Source organism: Lissotriton vulgaris, chromosome 11 (genome assembly GCF_964263255.1).
Source record: "Lissotriton vulgaris chromosome 11, aLisVul1.2, whole genome shotgun sequence".
Taxonomy (NCBI): Eukaryota; Metazoa; Chordata; class Amphibia; order Caudata; family Salamandridae; genus Lissotriton; species Lissotriton vulgaris.
Genome location: NC_141699.1, coordinates 312,160,861 through 312,181,316, shown reverse-complemented (window position 1 = coordinate 312,181,316; position 20,456 = coordinate 312,160,861).

Here is a 20,456-nt window from a genome sequence, read left to right as displayed (position 1 = left end):
TGCATCGTCTACTGATGCTGCCGGTGGAGCATGACAACAAATTACAATATCACAAGTTATCTGGGGATGCTTGCTGTGAAGTTTCAAGAGTCTTGAGGAAAATGAAACTACTTATCATTGACGAAGTAAGCATGGTTTCCAATGTCATGCTTGCGTTTGTGCATTTGAGAATGCAAGAAGTACTTAAAACTGAATATGATGTGTTATTTGGTGGCAAACACATCATTGTTTTCGGAGATCTTCTGCAGCTGACACCAGGAAAAGGAGAACCTGTGTTCAAAATACTCACGCATGAAGATACCAGGAAGTGCCTAGGGAGCATTGGCAACGTCAATATATGGTTAAACTTCAATTATGCTGAACTGCATGAAAATATGCGTCAGGCAAAAGATGAAGATTACAAGAATATTCTACAAGATATTAGAATTGGAAAAGTGACCGAGCATGGAAAAGAAGCTTTGAATGCACGATTACTTTCAAATTTATATCCCGAACAAGAGATTGTGGCTGAGAATATTTTTCAGAAAATTACTGAGAAGAAATCCGGAATATGTTTGATGCCAACTCTTGCAGAATGTGCCATCTTCAACAACAAAATGTTGAATTTAGAAAAGCAAGAGATTGTGAAACTTGAAGCTATTGACAAAATAGAGCACATGGGATCAATAATTATTTTGTCAGAGAATTTGAAATCAAAATTGGATTCATTAGATAAGACTATATCTAAAACAGCGGGTTTTGAAAAGACTTTGAATGTGTGTTTAAATTGCCGAATCATTTTGAGAAGAAATTTACATGTTGAAAGAGGTCTGGTAAATGGATCAATGGGTAATGTTGTTGATTTTGAGAAGTACAGAAATAGAGATGGAATAGAATTTTTAAAAATTAAATTTGATGGCATTGAGGAAGTACAGCTAATTGGTCGTTGTTCTGCTAGGTTTTTGCTTGTTAAAGACTTATATGTTCGCCGTAAACAGTTTCCTGTTTGCTTGGCATATGCGGTAACAATTCATAAATCGCAAGGTTTAAGTGTAGACAGTGCATTGGTGAATATTGGCAGTTCTGTGTTCAAGGAGGGTATGGCATATGTGGCATTGTCACGAGTAAGAACTTTATCAGGATTGTACTTGATTGACTGTGATGTCACAAACATTTGTGCGGATCTAGATTGTGTTAAGGAATACAATAGGTTAAGAAGAGAGTATGCGCCACATTTGCCTCAATATCCTTTGTTTGAGAAACGTGTGGTAGGCCGCAAACGTAGAAATATCAGTAATAGTAGGGAGGTTGTTGCAAAAAGACTAAAAGTCAATGAACCGAAAATTGTTAGCAGAAAGAAAGTGGATTCTGTTGAAGATGTTGTCGGTTTTCAATTTGAAAACAGTTCTGGTGTCAACTGCTATGCAAATGTAGTGGTTAATGTTCTCTTTTCACTAGAGAGTTTAAAAGAACAGATTCTGTTGAATTCAGAACAAATTTTATGCTGTTTATTGAATTCTGTTTTCGAGAAATGTAGCAGTGATCGAACAAAAGTAGAAAGTGTGTCTGAAGTTCGTTATCTGTTAGATGAATGTTCAGGGCAAACAGACTTCTCTGAAAATAATCAGCAAGATTGTCAGGAGTTTTTAATGTATATGCTTGATGTATTGCAAGATGACGGTGTAGATGTAGATCACCTGTTTGGGCTTTCTTATCAATGGCAGCATGACTGCGAGAATTGTAGGGTATCAAGTACTACTAGTGTAGACTCAGAAAGATTTATATATTTAACTTTGCCAGACAGTAAATCAGTCTCCTTTAATAAGCTAGTAAATGCAGCGGATCACAACATGGAGTGTAGCCATTGTAAATCTGAAATGATGTCAACATTATTTATACGTAGATATGGACAGTATGTCATTTTAATGATTCAACGATGTAGGCCTGATGGATCAAAATTGTCAACTTTAATAAAAAAATTTGTGGCTTCTCAGCTTTCAATATCAGGAAGGACTTTTGTAACTGTAGCAATTATCTTTCACGATGGTCCTTCAACAACATCAGGACATTATACAGCTTATTTAAAGTCTCGAAACGGCTGGTCATTCTGCAATGATTCCGTTGTAACTTTCAAAAAAAAATTGCCGTTTGACCTTAAAAATTCTTACCTGGTGTTTTTAAAACCAAAATGTTAATGAAAGAATCTCGGGATTTCTTGTGAAGAATTGCAAAAGGTTCATGAAGTAGAGGGAATGTAAGTCTGCAATGCTGTCTAGATTATTGGTCCAAAACTTTTAATTATAATGTCAATTTAAAAATCCAACAATATAAACCTGATGCAAGTAAGTCTGCTTCATAGTAAGCAGTATCAGTGTCATAGGAAAAGGAGAACATGAGTGACAAAGAAGGGTAAGATATTAGTAGTCCAGGATTGTAAAAATAATCTTAAATGTATTCTTTTTGAAAGTTGCGAAAATAGAAAATGTCGGGATTTGATTGGAAGAATTACAAGAGTAGCGAATCGCGGCAACATGATTTGGCCTAGTGGAAACATGTGATAGAATGAGAGAAGTCTTTTCTTCTATGTAACATATTTTTCGTATCGATGGAGGTTTTCTTTCAGAAAGTGGCGGGCTGAAAATATTTATAGCACAACAGAGTGAATGCTGTTCATAGGAGATCCTTTGACGTCATTGAAAGTAAGTTAATTTTAAGGAGTTTTGAAATCAGATTTCTTAGGTTGTATGGGTTTTTTAAACACAGTCATTTTGATTGTGTTTTTTTTTCCCCGCTGTTACATGATGAATACGTTCAAGTCACTGATTTAAGTGAAATTTGATACATTCCGAGAACAGCAAAAATAAACCATTTAACATGTATAATTAATGTTCTTCTGTTTGTACTTATGATATACATTTAGAAATGTGAGGTAGATATGGAAAAACTGAGTCTTCTGTAAGTGTCAATTTTAATGCTTATAGTGCTGTATTTCCGGGTACTGTTTTTTTAAAAAAAAGGAATAGGTCTCACCTCAAAGAAAGCTCTTCAAAGCACACATCTTATTTGCATCCTGAAACTATCATTTAAAATATTAGAGACAATTTTATGATGGCTTTACATCTTTTTTGCGCTGCTATTGCATCACTATTGTGAGACATCAGCAGTGCAAAAGAAGTACCATGTTCCAAAATAGGTCTCAGTTCATCAGCATGAAGATACTGTTTATTTAAAATATATATCTTTAGGATTGTGTAGGGGACGTAGAGAAGCAGAGGCTTCTGTAAATGTCAAAATTGTTGAAAAAGTGTTTCTTCTTGAACCTTTTCCCTTTTCTTTTGTAATTTTTAAATACATGTAGTAATATTTTTGGAAATGTTTGTTTTCTCTTTTACAGATTGAAAGTATGAAAAAATATTTAAAAAAGGTAACAAGAATTATAAGGTAAATGTTTTCTACTCTTTTTACCCGCAATGCACTGCTGATGATGTCACTGACCATGTCATGAATGATGTAATAAGAGGACATGATTTACTTCATTGGTAGGCCTTCACATGCTTTATCTGCTCTGTATTCTTCAACAAGTGTAAAATTGATCTGTAACCCTGAGTAGGTCTCACCTTAAACAAACCTCACGAGACATCACACCTTATCGTCATCCTGAATTAATAAATAGATCTATTAAACACTATCTCTGATTTACTCTCTATAGCTGTCTTTCTTTTTACATTACTCTCTGTTTACTTCCCTTATACTAACTCTTCTTTTTTTAAAAAAAATATTTTTTTGGTTCGCTTCAAGTTCGCGAACCGGGCAGCGAACTTGAAGCGAACCAAAAGAAATAGAGCTTGCTAGAGTGTTAAACATTCTAGCAATTTTATTTGAAAGGGGAGGTAGTTCTGAAAAGAACTTTTTTTTATGTTTTTGTTGTTTTATTTATTTATTTATTTTTTTCTGAACATTTTTTGTTTTTTTTGTATTTTTAGAACATTTTTATGTTTTTTTGTGTTTTTCATGGAGGGGAAACAACAAAAAAACAGGCATCGAAAAGGGCTCAACAGGAGCAAAGAAAAAATTACTGCTTGGGTGGGTTAGGGCAGTTATGGTTTTCATACACCAAGTTTATTAAGTTTTCGCTCATGTTGCCACATGAGAGCATAGCACCACAATGTATGCACGTTAACTTCATGTGCTTGAAGTTTGGCTGTATGTTTGGCACAGTTTCCTGTGCCTCTCTTACAGTCAAATTTATATTAGAAGTTGATTTGGCCACAGGAGTTGTCGGGGGATTATCTTGCAGATCCCTTAACTCTGCCCGGCTGTAATTTAATGGATGCCACCTGACCATATGGCGATGCATAGTATAGTTGCCCATACTATACTTTTTCTCTGTGCCTCGAGATAATCTTTTTTTGCAAATTAGGCAGGTGGCATATTTGGCATTAACCTTCTTCTCCCCTCGAGGAATTGAGAAAAATTGCCAAATGAAACTTGTTTTCCTTCCGGAAACACGGGGCAACTCCTGAATAAATTCAGATTCATCAGTGTCCTCTTCTTCTAAGTCGTCTTCTTCCTCCTCTCTGTTTGAGATGAATTGAGATGGTGGTCCTCTCTTGTCATGAGGAGGTTGAGGTGGTGGTGGGGGTCCACCAGCTGAAGCAAAGATAGAAGCCATTGTAATCAAAATGGAAAATGGTCTTTCTCTCACCAAGATGAAAGTCAGAGTGAGGAAAGAAGAAGGGGTTTACGTGATTTTGGAAAAGCAAAAGTTCGGAACAAATGAAAAGTGTTATTTTTAGGTCATATGACCTAGTCATACATCATTTGGAAACCAAAAGTGAAATGAACCAATGAAAACTTTGATAAACAAGTCACATGACTTGTTCCGCTCACGTTACGCGGTGCGCGCCGCGTCCCGCATCGTTTCCGGTTCGCGGTCCCGAGCACTTTCGGGAGCGCTAAAGCGGCGCGTCATAAGACGCATTCGCGACAATGATACGTCGCGCTTCCGCGACGAGTCACAGTTCCGCTAACGTAACGTTTACCGGTTCGCGTACTAGATCGCGGCATCAAGATGAGCTAACGGAAAGCTTCCCGGTTCGGTTACCGAAAGCGAAGAAAAAAAATATTTCAATTAAAATTATCAATAAACATGTAAAATATATTTTGGGTTTTAAAGTAGAATACATTTTACAGCTACAGATGTTAGCTTTTAAAAAACCAATGAAATTCACAGAAAAAACCATAGGTTATAGTCCATATATAGTTAGGAATTTGCATTTACAAAACCTTGAAAATTCAATGAAAAAACCATTGGTTATAGAACATATATAGTTAGGAATTTGCATTTACAAAACCTTATTTTACTCGCATAAAACCATTGAAATTCCATATATAGTTAGATGCGCTAACTATATATCGCGCACCCGCAATCCACTGCTGATGATGTCACATATTACATCATTCATGACATGGTCAGTGACATCACTGATGACATCACTGATGACATCTCAAATGACATCACTGATGACATCATCCAGTGACTGTATGTTTCTGTAAAGTTAAAATATGTCTTACATATTGAAGAATGAGTGGATGTATAAGTGTGTGGATGAAGGAGTTAGTAGTTGCATGACCGACTGTATGAGTGAGTGATTAAATGTGTCTCACTGAGTGCATGGGTTAGTGACTAAACTGTCTTAATTTGTGCATCATTATATCTGTTGTTCTGTAAACTGCTGCATGCATCAGTAGCTATATGAGTAACGATATGGGTTATTGATTGGTTGCCCAAGTATTTGTATGGGAGAGTGAGTGTGTGTGTGTGGGTGTCTGGGAAGTGTGTGACTCTGTGCATAGATGTGTGACCAGTTGATTCACTAGATGTATAGGTTCAAAACTGCATGTGGAAACAGCTGTATGGGTGGATGACTGTGTGCATGAGTGTATTGGTGAGTGAATGGATATCTCAGTGCTACATGTCAAAGTAAGTACATATGTAAAACACAGTACATGTGAGAGTTCACATATATAAATTACTGTGTATAAGAGCCAGTGAATGTGTGAGTGGCTGCATGGATCATTGAAAACTTGTATCAGTGATTGTATAAGAGAGTAAATATGTGTTAGAATATGTTTGAATAAGTAAGGTGTGTATAACTGTATAGTTGAGCAAATGGAGGTGTGATTGATTCTTTGCATGACTGACTAGGTGTGTGAGTAACTCCATGGATGAGTGACAGTATGTGAGTGTCTGTTAACACTGAGTGTATCTAAGGTTATATTAGAGTCTGAAGAGGTTCATCGCATTATCACATGAATGATGTCATCAGTGATGTGATCAGTAATGTCAAATGAGATGTCATCAGTGATGTTTTCAGTGATATCATTTGAGATGTCATCAGTGATGTCAAATGAGATGCCATCAGTGATGTCATCAGTGATGTCATTTGAGATGTCATCAGTGATGTCATCAGTGATGTCACTGACCATGTCATGAATGATGTAATATGTGACATCATCAGCAGTGGATTGCGGGTGCGCGATATATAGTTAGCGCATCTAACTATATATGGAATTTCAATGGTTTTATGCGAGTAAAATAAGGTTTTGTAAATGCAAATTCCTAACTATATATGTTCTATAACCAATGGTTTTTTCATTGAATTTTCAAGGTTTTGTAAATGCAAATTCCTAACTATATATGGACTATAACCTATGGTTTTTTCTGTGAATATATATATATATATATATATATATATATATATATATATATATATATATTCACTGAAAAAACCATAGGTTATAGACCATATATAGTTAGGGATTAGCATTTACAAAACCTTATTTTATTCGCACAAAACCATTGAAATTCCATATATAGTTAGATGCACTAACTATATATCGCGGACCCGCAATCCACTGCTAATGATGTCACATATTACATCATTCATGACATGGTCAGTGACATCACTGATGACATCTCAAATGACATCACTGATGACATCACTGATGACATCACTGATGACAACACCCAGTGACTGTATGTTTCTGTAAAGTTAAAATATGTCTTACATATTGAAGAATGAGTGGATGTATAAGTGTCTGGATGAAGGATTTAGTAGGTGCATTACTGACTGTATGAGAGAATGATTAAATGTGTCTCACTGAGTGCATGGGTTAGTGACTAAAGTGTCTTAGTTTGGCAATCATTATATATGTTGTTCTGTAAACTGCTGCATGTTTAAATCAATAGCTATATCAGTAACTATATGGGTTATTGAATGGTTGCCCAAGTATTTACTGAGTATGCGTGTGGGTGGCTGGGAGGTGTATGACTCTGTGCATAGATGTGTGAGCATTTGATTCCCTAGGTGTATGGGTTCAAAAGTGCATGTAGAAACAGCTGTATGGACAGTTGACTGTGTGCATGAGTGTATTGGTGAGTGAATGGATATCTCAGTGCTACATGTCAAAGTAAGTACATATGTAAAACACAGTCCATGTGAGAGTTGACATATATAAATAACTGAACATAAGAGCCAGTGAATGTGAGAGTGGCTGTATGGATCATTGTGAACTTGTATCAGGGATTGTATAAGAGAGTAAATATGTGTTAGTATATGTTTCAATAAGTAAGGTGTGTATAACTGTATAGTTGAGGAAATGGAGGTGTGATTGATTCTTTGCATGACTGACTAGGTGTGTGAGTAACTCCATGGATGTGTGACAGTCTGTGAGTTTCTGTTTACACTGAGTGTATCTAAGGTTATATTAGAGTCTGAAGATGTTCATTGTATTATCACATAAATGATATCATCAGTGATGTGATCAGTAATGTCAAATGAGATGTCAGTGATGTCATCAGTGATGTCATTTGAGATATCATCAGTGATGTCATCAGTGATGTCATTTGAGATGTCATCAGTGATGTCATCAGTGATGTCACTGACCATGTCATGAATGATGTAATATGTGACATCATTAGCAGTGGATTGCGGGTCCGCGATATATAGTTAGTGCATCTAACTATATATGGAATTTCAATGGTTTTGTGCGAATAAAATAAGGTTTTGTAAATGCTAATCCCTAACTATATATGGTCTATAACCTATGGTTTTTTCAGTGAATTTTCAAGGTTTTGTAAATGCAAATTCCTAACTATATATGGTCTATAACCTATGGTTTTTTCAGTGAATTTCATTGGTTTTTTAAAAGCTAATATCTATAGCTGTAAAATATATTCTTTATTACGTGACGTATCACGTAGCCCGTGAGACGCCTCATGATGCATCGCATAACCGTGACGTATCGTCTCTGCAGCGCAAACAAAACCCGTAACGTAAGCGCGCCAGAGCACGCTTAAAGATATATATATATTTTTTTAACCTTAATTAGACAAAATCCACACATGCACATATCACAAACGTTCAAAAAACACAATATGTCAGACTCCCGTTACGCTGCCGGTTAGCTGCCCAGTTAACGTACCGGGAAGCACCTTTACCGCGAAAAATCGCAATTTTTTTTTCTTTTGCCCCGCGGGGAACTTTAATAGCCCCCTCATCAATCCTAGGGGTTCAGGAGGGGTCTACCTTACCCCTTTCCTTCATTTACACCTTTTTTTTTTCCACCTCTTGTCTCTCGATCCCACAGAGAGACAAGATGGCGGCCGCTCCAGACTGTTTACAATGTTAACAGCCAATCAGCTTCTCCTCAGACTCCCGTTACACTGCCGGTTAGCTTCCCGGTTAGCTGCCCGGTTAGCTGCCCGGTTCGCGTACCAAGAAGCGTCTCTACGGCGAAAAAATCGGAATTTTTTTTTTGGGGGGCCCCGCGTGGCTCTATTATATTCCCCTCATCAATCCTAGGGGGTCAGAAGGGGTCTACCTTGCCCCCTTTCCTTCATTTCCCCCTTTGTTTTGGCCTCCTCTTGTCTCTCGATCCTACCGAGAGACAAGATGGTGGCCGCTCCGGACTGTTTACAATGTTGACAGCCAATCAGCTACTCCTCAGACTCCTGTTACACTGCCGGTTAGCTTCCCGGTTAGCTGCCCGGTTAGCTGCCCGGTTCGCGTACCAAGACACATCTCTACGGCGAAAAAATCGGAATCGTTTTTTTTTTTGGGGCCCCGCGTGGCTCTATAATATCCCCCTCATCAATCCTAGGGGGTCAGAAGGGGTCTACCTTGCCCCCTTTCCTTCATTTCCCCCTTTGTTTTGGCCTCCTCTTGTCTCTCGATCCTACCGAGAGACAAGATGGCGGCCGCTCCGGACTGTTTACAATGTTGACAGCCAATCAGCTACTCCTCAGACTCCCGTTACACTGCCGGTTAGCTTCCCGGTTAGCTGCCCGGTTAGCTGCCCGGTTCGCGTACCAAGACGCGTCTCTACGGCAAAAAAATCGGAACTTTTTTTTTTTTTGCGGGCCCTGCGTGGCTCTATAATATCCCCCTCATCAATCCTAGGGGGTCAGAAGGGGTCTACCTTGCCCCCTTTCCTTCATTTCCCCCTTTGTTTTGGCCTCCTCTTGTCTCTCGATCCTACCGAGAGACAAGATGGCGGCCGCTCCGGACTCTTTAGAATGTTGACAGACACCGGAGAGCCAATCAGCTTCGCATCGCAAAGTTCCGTTACGCGAAAAGTACGCGAACCGGAGCGCTGCCCGGAGCGCTGTTACAGATATATATCTTTTTTTGAACGTTAATTTCTCAAAATCCACTGGAGCACATATATTGAGACCTAGCAAAGGCACATCGGGCTAACAGTCCCTACAATTTTGCCAAGTTTCGTGCAAATCCATTCAGCCGTTCGAGCTAAAAGTGAGGGCCAACCGCCCTATGGAAAAATGAATGGGAAAAACGCGTTTTGGGACCCCCCTTTTTTCTCGGCCCCCCCTTGACGAAACCCCCCCAAATTTTTAAAGGCTGCTCAGAAACAAAATGTGCCATTTTCCTGAAAATTGCAACCGATTCCGTCCACAAACACCAAAGTTATTAGACATAGAATTTTCAAAAGTCCCATAGGAAAAAAATCCTAACTATATATACCTACTGGCTATCGCCAGTAGGTAATATATATATATATATACATATATATATATATATATATATATATATATATATATATATATATATATATATATATATATATATATATATATATATATATATATATATATATATATATATATATATATATATATATATATATATATCACACAAAAACTCCACAAAAATATATACTGATAAGAAAACAAAGGTTACAGGGATGTTATAGTTAGGAAATGGAATTTAAAAAATCCTTAGGAATTCACCGGAAAAAATAAAGGTTACAGGGATGTTATCATTAGGCTCAGGTCTCGTACAAAACCAGTGAAATTTAGCTGTTATAGTTAGGAAGCTAACCATAACTCCCGCTCCCGCAAAGCACTGCTTATGACCTCACATATTACATCACTTATGAAGTGGTCAGTGACATAACTGATGACATCACTAATGACATTACTGATGACAACATCCTGTGACTGTGAGTGTTTTTAAAATTTTTGAGTGTTAAATTATATTCCAAGGTGTATTTATGAATCAGTGGGTGTATGAGTGCCTGATCGGATGATTCAGTGGATGCGTGACTAACTGTGTAAGTGAGTGATTTACGTATCTCTGTCAATGTATGGGTGAGTACTGGTTGTATGAAGTTCTGTGGCTATCTGTCAGTTGGTGCCTAAGTGGATGTTTGGGTATGTGAGTTGGTACGTGAGTTTCTGTATGGGTGAGTGATTGTATGTCTGAGTACCTCTATGAGCGTCTGTGTGGGTGGGTTGGTGAGTCAGTGTCTGTATGGGTTAGTGAGTGCATGTGTATGGGGCTGCATTAAAGAGTGAGTGTGTGTATGGCTGTGTCAGTGAGTGAGTGCATGTGTCAGTGGTATATGGGTGAGTAACTGGATATGTGAAATGCTGTATAGGTGAGGGTTGGGGTATATGAGGGACTGTATGGGTGAGTGAGTAAATGTGTGAGCAGCTGTATGGGTAAGTGTGTGCTTGTGTCAGGGACTGTATAGGTGAGTTAGTACACATTGGTTACTGTATTGGTAAGTGAGTGAGTGTATGTGTAACTGTATGGGTGAGTGAGTGGATGTGTGTGTGTTCATCTATGAATCAGTGAGCTGCTGTATAACTACTGGCATGGGTGTGTGAATGGCTTTGAGAATGGTAGTTTGGAAGTTGGAGTGGGTGTAGGAAAGGATAATGGGGGAGTGAGTGGTTGCATCAGAGATTCTGTGGATGATGTCATCATTGATGTCGTTTGAGATGTCATTAGGGATGTCGCACCCAAGTCATTAGTGATGTAATATGTGAGGCAATAAGCAATGCATTGCACGGGCATGAGTTATAGTTAGCTCACTAACTATCCAGGCTGAAATTCAATGGTTTTGTATGAGTAACACCTGAGCCGAACTGCAATGTCCCTTTAACCTTTTTTTTCCATGTTTTTTTAACTAGTAGTCCCATTAGCAGAGTAGGTGGAGAAAGGGGGCTGGGCCTCCAACCAGCTCTCAGAAATCACGCTATGCAGGACCTACAGAAGGTACCCGGAGGGCTTTTTGGTCCCCCAGGTTCCTCTGGAGTAAAGTGGACTTCATCTCCCAGCCAGTAGTACACCACAAGCCTTGTTTGCGGAGTGGTTGAGAAAGGGGGCATGGCCTCAAAAGACCTCTTAGCAATCCAGCTTTGTGGGGCTTATTGGAGATAACATGAGGGGTAATTGGCCCCCAAGGATGTCCTTGGGGGCCAACTACCCCTCCTGTTACCTCCACTAAGTCCCACATAGCAGGATTGCTAGGACCTGGTATGAGGTCCTGCCCCCTTTCTCTACCACTGATGGGAGCACAAATTGTGGACTGCATGTACCATGATGCAAAGGAGCAAACATTTCTGGGATGTGATGCAATGTTTGGCTACACTCTTTTCCCTGCCCAAACTGATTTTCATGACGTTGTCAACCTTTTATCTCATGTTACTTATGTTCTTTTCTGTAACATTTGCATTCCGGTGTATTGATTACACTTAATCCGACCTAAGCTGGCAATTCCGACCTGAGCCATAGAGTACAGCTTGAGACAGAGAGTATGGTTTGAGCTGGAGATTTTGGCCCGACTGCGGATGTAAATATACAACTCATAAATTAGCTCTGTAAATATCAAGAGCCATAGAGTTCGACTTTTGTCTCAGATTGCCTTTGTGAATCAGGCCCAATATTTTGGTCAACAATATTGTTTACCACAATATTGTGCGAATTATCCAAATTGACAATCAAAGTTAAAGCTAATTTACCCATTTTGTTTAGCTTGTACGGACGGAAATTCAGACTATAACATAGTATTATCTCCAAGCGGAGGGCAGTATGCAATCCTGTAAGAAAAACATTATCCTCTTCAAAATAATGGCGTCTATAGTTCACCACAAGGAGGAGTAGACTATTGGTCCTATACAGGAATCTATTTTAAAGTAGACCACAGCATCCTTATTAAGCATGTGTGATGGATTACAAGAACATAGCCAGAAGCTAAAAATCCATAGATGCTGTTACCAACTATTCAGGAATCTCCTGAACCCACCTGGGTTTTGTTAATGTTCTTTGCTGCCTCCATTGTTTTCAATGAGAGCATATTTCAGTACCAACAGGGTTTTGCCATGTGTAGGGCATAACTTATTCTCAGGCTTTGTTGGAGTGGATTTGAAGTTGTTTTGTTAGTAGTATTATTGTAGTAGATCTACATGTAACTTTGGTGAATAGCAGTGGCATTCTGTTTTTTAAAATATTCGCTTGTACGTGACTTAACCCCTTCTTTTATTTTCCATGAAATCCTCCCATGCAGTAATAGATATTCTCCATTTTCCTATCACTTCTTCTTGGCCCATTTATAGCTCCCCTTACCCTCCCAAATTTTCACTTATAACATACATCTCAAAATGTAAATTAATTCACACTTTTGATGGAGAACTCTGCACATAAGTGATAGAGTAAGCATAGACAGATATCTCCAACCAGAGATTAGTGAAAAGAATTTGCTAGTATGTAAGAAGCACTAATGGAGTACTACTTTTCATATTTGTTTCATGAATAGGCCTACGTGTACTTATAATGCTCATGCTACCAAAATGATTGTGTTAGCTCATGTCATTAGTACTAACGTTCATACATTTTTGCTATGTCCGAAAAAAAAATCCACAAAACGCCACACATAAATATATACACAGCACGAAAATCATTTGTACATGTGTATGTGCTTAAAGAAATGCTGATAGAACAACCATACAAGTTGTTTTTACAGTAAGACTTTTTTCATGCTGCGGCCTCAAGTTATGTTAGTTACCATGTCTAAATATGACGTAATGAGAAAAAGTAAATGAAGCATGGCACCGCAAGCCATTTAGCTACGCTGTGCTGTGTCATTTTCAAAGCACAGGGATGTGCCTTATTAACATCAATCTCTGTGCTTTCCCCTGTGCTGGCGCACAATTGGCTGCCATGCACCAGAGTAGGTACCCTAGCATAATTTTGCAAGGGTGCCTGCGCTGCACGGATAATTGTTTTTGTGCAGGATGGGACTCCTTCCTGCACAAAAATAATCATTGATGGCATTTATCTCTTTTTATGCACACAGAAAGAGGAAAAAACGTGGAGAAATAGAAATATTTCTCCTCTTTGCGCATTTCCTATGCCTCCCACTGGAAGGAGTAGGATTCTGATGCATTCCCAGTTTAAAAAAATATTGTAAACCTGGGAATGTGTCGAGTTCCATGGATGTTGTGTGGTAACACCCACAGCAGCACCCATGGCATGCCCCTTTCATGCAGAGTAATGCGTTTAAGGGGCCTATATTTACAAGGCCGTGAAAAGTCACGCAGGGTGACTTTACATGGCCTTGTAAATATGGTGAAGCCCATTATGCCGCTGGTGCATCTGAAAAAGTTTACACACCTGCGGCACAATAGGCTTACAAATACATTTTTAGAGCACAGGTGCACAGGCACAGTTCTGTTACACATCTTAAGGTAGTGGAATTATATAATTACAGTCCGACCTGTTATAAACCAGTGGCAAATGTTTGCAGATTTTGGCCAGATATTTCCCCCAGAAAGAGAAAACAAATATCAGAAATGGGACTGTTACTACCCATTGTCAGGTAAAGAAGTTGAAGTCTTTAGATTTTAGTGTGAGGATACCAGCCAGAATCAGTTATTCCGGTCCTCCCGAATACCTGCACCTGTATATAAGAAACATGTTGTAAAATTGTGGGGTTTAGGCCCACATACTTAGTAAATCACAACCTACACACAGTGGGTATGCATAACAGAACTGTTCATGAGCACATGTACTCAGGCCCTTTTATTAACAGGAACATGTTACTTGTGACGTCTGTGTTGGATGAGTGTGGGGTGGGTGTATGGACAGCTCTCGAAGGAGTGGCTCATAAACAAGTGTACTGCTAAGGCACTAGAACGTGTCCAGCAGAACATTACATTCCTCCCAAACATTATTACACCCAAATCAAGTTCAACCTATGAAAATAAAGCCATGCACACAGGACACCACTTAGCCTCTCAGCCTTGAGTGGCAGTCAGCAGTACAATGGTGTACAGGTGCAGCTGGAAGCACCTGTGCGTCCCCGCACACATCCATAATTTAACCAGCTAGCACTGGGCACAAATCCTGTGTAAAGGGAGTAACAATTCTTTGGCAGCCTGTCTTTTGGATCTATATCCACTTACGCACTGCTGGATGGGCCTGCGTGCTCTCATGATATTGCAGTTGGTGTCAAACAGTTTCAAACATGGTGCATCAGGAGGGTCAGTGGAGTCCCCCTGCAGAGTCTTCTCTTGGGGCATCTGGACACTGTGGTGACAAGTCTTGCCAGGACTGGGATGGAGTTAATGATGCATGGGATGTTTTCCTCTGAAGCCCCGATGCCTCCTGGTACCTTGTTGATGAAGCAGCTTCGACTATCTCTCGTACCAGGATACTTTTGTGCAGGAAAGTCCCTGAGGCCCTTTTTGCAGGGTTGTCACAGGACCACATGGACTATGAAGGGCTGCTAGTGGGCTACCTTGTGGCCACTGCAGGATCAATGACAAAATCACAATAAAGTTGTTTGTGCAACTGCAATGGAGGGTGGCACAATGGACGGTGTGCTTGCCAACAGAAAAAAACACAAGATGATGGACGGAATGTTTCACAATGGCAAAACATTCACCCCCAGTCACAGATCTGGGTTTAATCCATTGTTATTTTGCTCACCAAGCCACCCCAGTTCAGACATGTCCATATGTAAATCAATCTTGACCCTGTGACTCATGGAAACAGTCCAGCCCGAACTGACAAGCCATGTCTTCCCTGGACCGGAATCAAGCATCCTAGGACCGGTTTCTGGCTATCAGCCGTCTTCAGCCAGGATAGCTTGAATTCAGTGGCTTAGTGAGCACGGGACCCACGTCTGGGCATACCCTTCCTACATAGGGTGAACAGCAAAACACACAAGATGATAGACAAAATGTTGCAAAATGGCAAAACATTCACCCCCAGTTACAGATCTGGGTTTAATCTATCGTTATTTTGCTCACCAAGCCACCCCAGTTCAGACATGGCCATATGTAAATCAATCTTGACCCTGTGCCTCATGGGAACAGTCCAGCCCGAACTGCCAAGCCAAGTCTTCCCTGGACCGGAATCAAGCATCCTAGGACCGGTTTCTGGCTATCAGCCTTCTTCAGCCAGGATAGCTTGAATCCAGTGGCTTAGTGAGCAAGGGACCCACGTCTGGGCATACCCTTCCCACATAGGGTGAACAGCAAAACACAAAGAACACATGTGCAGATTGGCTGTCAGATAGTCTCTGAACACTTGGGGGGCCATTATGATGTCGGGCGGATCGCCACCGACCGAACGGTGGTGGCGATTCGCCTAACATCTTTCCCCGTCCGCCCTTCAATTACCCTCACCATATTACAACGGTGTGGGGTACAGCTGCGGACAGAAAGACCATCTCCTGCTTTACGATTGCCTGCCGTGCGGTCCTGGCCCATAATAATGTGGCGGTGCCTAGCAGGCACTGCCCGCCATATTATAATGTGGACAGATTAGGGCCTTTCCATGGTGGAGATGCTGCCATGGAAAGCATGCAATCTTTTGCATCGGGCCCTTTGCGAGCCCCCAGGGTGTTGGAGGGTCAGGGGGTACACTGGGGGGTACTCATGGTACCCCCCTACATTGGCATGCACAAGGTGGCAGGCACCGTGCGGTGCCTGTCACGTTGAGCATGTCAATGCACAACATGGCACTTTTACATTGCAGTAGATTGCTGCTTGCAGCACCACCCGCCGCATTGCAAAAGATGAAGGATCCTGATTGCCCCCGCGGAACAGCCGCACCTCTGGCAGTCCGTCCTGTTTTCCGTGTCGGTGGCGGGCAGATAAAGTCCACCCGCCATCGTAATGTGGCCCGCCATCGTAATGTGGCCCCTAGGTCTCTTATTTAGCTTAGGGCACCTCGATCTCTTTGTGCTTCACAGGCGTAAGGTTCCACCCTGATAATGAGTTGCTTTTTCACTGTATGAGGTGATGCACATGGCAATGATGATGGGGTTGCAATTAGACCTGGACAACACGTGGTGATGATTTGCTTGGAGTGAGGGTGACTAGAGGGACTTCGCAGCCACGTAGCAAGGTATCTTTGCTGGTGGTGTTCTTCTCCCTTGGCATCTGTGGTTGTAAGCAGGGATGCCATCTGTCTCAAGCAGCCAACAATTGGGAACTGACAGTTCCACTGGGAAGCGTGGGGTAGAAACACATTTGTTTCTCCCTCTGTACTGTCACCAGGGACATCGCTCCATTTCAGTGACTGGCTTGCATCTTTGGGGCACTCTCCGATAGTGGCACAAGCCCTGTGCCACTTCACCTTATGATTGTGTGCTCTTGTTCATCTTTGGTCATCCAGTTCTTCAGTGTGGCAGGATTGTCACATTCCTTTCTCTCCTCTACTTTTCATTTCTTCTTCACAACTTGGCAACGTGCCACACTCTAATTCTTCCTCGATTCTTGCTTGCACTGTGATGTGGCATCTGGCCACATGTTGCATGTCTTTTCTGCACATGCTGTGGTGGCAGCTTGCCAGTCTCATCTTGCCTGCAAGGGGCCACTGGTGACTCCGTCTTAAGGCAGTGTGTCGTAATTTTTTTACCTTTTTCTATTCCAAAGGGCGATCCCGGGACAAAGAGAAAAAAATATAAACATTCAAAAAATAATTAAATAACTAATTTAAGCAATACAGACTGATCACAGACAGGCCTAATTGGTGTTATTTACACCCACACACATTAACTCCACTTTACAGAGTTTGCCAGAGAAGCGCTACATTCTTTTTACCTTCTTTCTTTGAACAACATTGTTTTCCCAGGGTGGGAAAGGGCACCATTCATAGAGGGGCTGCAATACCTTGTTGATGGTTGGAGTGGCAAACGTTTAATGTGATCCTATTCAACTGTTTTAATTATTTTAGATTATAAAATGTGTACTGCTGCTCTGTGTTCAGTGATGTGGTCTTTTTAAAGCAAACTGCTTATGTTTTATAAGAATATAAGCAATGGACATTAAAACGGGTCCCTTCCGGGTCTTGTAGATATGTCCTGAACTTTTCAGGCAACAACCACTCACTGATGTCTAAATAATGAGTGTAAAAGCGTTAAGGTAACCATGTTGTTCTTGCTTACATATCACATGCTTTACTTATCCTTGCATTCCCTATAAGTGTTTGCTTTTTCCAGGATGTTATTACTTTTTTTCAGGCAGCATATTACTCTTGTCTAGTGCATAATTTGAATTAAGCCACAGCACTATTGGGTTTTAGCTGAAGGCAGTGCCTATTTCTCTCAGTGGGGCAGTATGGTGTTCAGTGGGGGAGAGGATGTGGTACTGTCGCCAAAGCTGCCAAATTTGGAACTGGAGAACCAGGTTCAGCCTTCATGACCAGTCCGCCAGCCCATTCTCTTGACAGGCACATTCCCATGATACATCTTAGAAGGCCCAATAAACCTTAGAAATCCTGGTGTTTTTTTTTTGCACCAGCAGGTGGACCCTTGCAGTGGCAAGTATGGCTTAACTTTGAAGGCCTGTCCACCACAATCCATACTGAAGTTCACCTCCAGTCTTGTGCGCAGGTATACGAAGAAGTACACCCTAGAGTGATAATAACTCTGTCATTGAGGTCACAAGACCCTTGAGGCCAGTCCACCTCACCCTTTGGTACCTTCATCGGCCTTTTTCAGCAGAAGTAGCGCAACTTACCAAGGATTGGTAATGTAGGATTTGCATGCACACCAAACTAATTTCGCAAACTTCATGGTCTCTGTTTCACGCACAAGCACTTTTAACATGTGCTGCCTGCTTTTGGACCACTGGAGTTATGCAGCAAAGGAGGACAAAAGTATGGCGCAATGTTGACTAACTTTTGCAGTAAAAAAGCCTACAGAGTAATGTGGTAAATGTTTATACATACGAACAGCCTCTTCAAAGCTTTTACCTCATTAGTACTTGTGTAACATACAAACGCAGCAGTGAGAAAGGTGACTAGTCAACCTTTGCAAAGGGCTTTCAACTTCGCAGCAACATAAGTCACATTATTCATAGTAATTTTTAATCTGTTTGAGGTACAAATAATTTTTTGGGTGAAATTGTTGCATTTATCATTACCATTCTACTGAGTCCTTTAATCCTAGTTTTATCGCCTTCCTTTCTCCAGCTATTAATTAATAACCTCTTGCAATGTTAACCTATGGGCTGGGGATCTGCAATGGAAAAATGAACTGGGCAATTTCTCCAATACCAGGGCCTATAGAACATGTTTTATTAGGGCCCTGCTTATCCATACAGGGCTCCCACCCCTGGAATACCTAGAAAATACTTCAGGGGGTCTGATTATATAAAAATGTTGCAGATCCTCACTTCACTGTCGATTTTAAGAACCACTTTATTACAATGTGGGGAGTGCAATGTTCAATTTCACTAAACCCAGGGCATATAATGCTCAATTTATAAGGGTCCTCGTTATAGATACCCGACATCCCCTCCTCCCACCCTTGGGACACCTTGGGGAAACTCTGGGGATACCTAATATGCCCTAACATTGTAGGTTATCGATTTTTAATTGCACCAAATACAGAAGTCAATTTGGGCACAATTTGTATTTTAAAAGTAGTCCTGCAACACAGGGCTGCGTTTCAACTGACCTCAGGCTTCTGCAGTGCACACACTTCAAGTGCAGAAAGGCTGCTGGCCTTCAAACTGCCATGCCCTAGTATATACTAGGTATTATACAAAAACAAGGGGACCCAAAGGAATTATCATAGGGACCTTGGGCAGTATCATTTTATAGAGAACACTGGTCCCTATTCTGCACAGGAGACACACAAAAGCAGATAACTGTACACCAAATAATAGGTATGTCTTTTGTCCAGCCGGACAAGATTTTTATTTTTTTTATAGGTTTTCAATAGTGAGGTATTTAGAACAAATAATGACAAGTGGGCACAGCCGTGACCCACAAAAAAAGACAAAACAACAAAACAGATTGGCCAAAAGGCGAGCAAAATAAGTCTGTATACTTGTGTTTCAGTATGACAGACAAGGATCAGTTTCTTTACACCATTGCATACTACAATGTTATTGCATATGGTGCAATGGTGTTGACGACGTTTCGATGCCAACATTAAATACAGGGCATCGAAATGCCTTATTTTGCTCGCCTTTTGGCCAATCTGTTTCGTTGTTTTGTCTTGTTTTGTGGGTCACGGCTGTGCCCACTTGTCATTATTTGTTCTAAATATCTCACTATTGAAAACCTATATGAAAAATAAAAATCTTGTCCGGCTGGACATAAGACATACCTACTATTTAAAAACTATTTTATACTAGGGACGCATAGGTAGTTTTAATCCCCCTGCTCTATCATGTACTAGGGCCTTATAGGGGAGGTCATGCTAATCATAGTGGTACCCTAACCAACATTGTATGTCAATATTTTCACTGTATTTTTAAGTGTCTCTTTCAGCATAGCTCCATCCCTGGGCCTGCTTAGGCAGAGCCCAGAGCCAGTTAGCTACCACCAGTAGCAGGCAGCAAACAGTTGAGGGAGGTGCCCAGGGCAGAGGATGACTTTGCAACCCTGGAAAAGCACAAACTCAGAATTTAAAACATAACACCACGGTTGGGGGTTCTCTATAATAACCATAGTTGATTTTTATCCAAATTAACCCATTTTCCAACATTAGGCTAATAAAAGACAGGCGGAAAATCATAACGGTCTAATCTATATCTTTCATGCAGTTCTTTGATGAGGGTTAATAGCTCACTGCTCTATGTTAGGATCTTAACTTATCTAGGATCTCAGACAAAAGCAGTAACCCACTGAGCAATTTACATTATA